This window comes from Aplysia californica, unplaced genomic scaffold (assembly GCF_000002075.1).
Source record: "Aplysia californica isolate F4 #8 unplaced genomic scaffold, AplCal3.0 scaffold00808, whole genome shotgun sequence".
Lineage (NCBI taxonomy): Eukaryota > Metazoa > Mollusca > Gastropoda > Aplysiida > Aplysiidae > Aplysia > Aplysia californica.
Genome location: NW_004798078.1, coordinates 67,383 through 68,408, shown reverse-complemented (window position 1 = coordinate 68,408; position 1,026 = coordinate 67,383).

Below are 1,026 nucleotides of genomic sequence, written 5' to 3'. Positions count from 1 at the left end.
TGTGTGTGTGTGTGTGTGTGTGTGTGTGTGTGTGTGTGTGTGTGTGTGTGTACGTGGTTAAAGACCAAACCAGTATGCCAGGATCTGGACAATGAAGATTTATCTCATCTCATCTGATTACATCTCATCTCATATCACCTCATCTCATATCTTATCTTATCTTATCTTATCTTATCTTATCTTATCTTATCGTTATTTTATCTTAACCTGTGCATAATACCAACCCGTTTCATGGACTTACTCTTCAAATCAAAATCACAGACTGAAACCAAAGACACTTTCTATCCAATACGGTTCGCTGGTTCGGTAGTTCAGAGACTAGCCCTAGAGTCATCAGCTAGACCTAGGAGCAAATACCAAAGCCAGAGACTGTAGTAAGTTTGTATGTCGTCACCACCCACAGAGACTTTGGCAGCCAAGTACCATGACAGCGTTCCAAAGACAACATTCTACGAGATGGTTCTATTTCGTAATAAACTCTCTACGCTGTCTTGGCAATTATCGTTACGCTTGAATCACAAAGTTCTATTTGAACAGTAGGTCTGCCTAATTCTGAGAAATTTGATTTTTTTTTAAAAATGAGTTTCACAATATGTCAAAATTCTTCGAATACAATCATTGAATGTCTTGATAACTTAGTAACTAAAAGAAAGTAAAGTGAAAAAAAAATGTCTGATATTATATCTTTGTAATTCGGAGGTAGCGATATCCTACATTTAGGAATTCAATAGATGTTACGCTCTATGAAATGGACGCATTGTAAATGTATGCGCTTGTGTGTCGACGTACACTAGAGTTATGGGAGCCTATGGGGAAGAAGGCACAGGGGTGAAAAACTAGCTCTTCTTTCAGATCTCTGCGAAAGGCATAGCGACACAAGGCTTGAGTAGACTTTTTCACATCTTTACTATGACATGGCTGTTTTTTTCGATATAGTCTCTCTCTCTCTCTCTCTCTCTCTCTCTCTCTCTCTCTCTCTCTCTCTCTCTCTCTCTCTCTCTCTCTCTCTCTCTCTCTCTCTCTCAT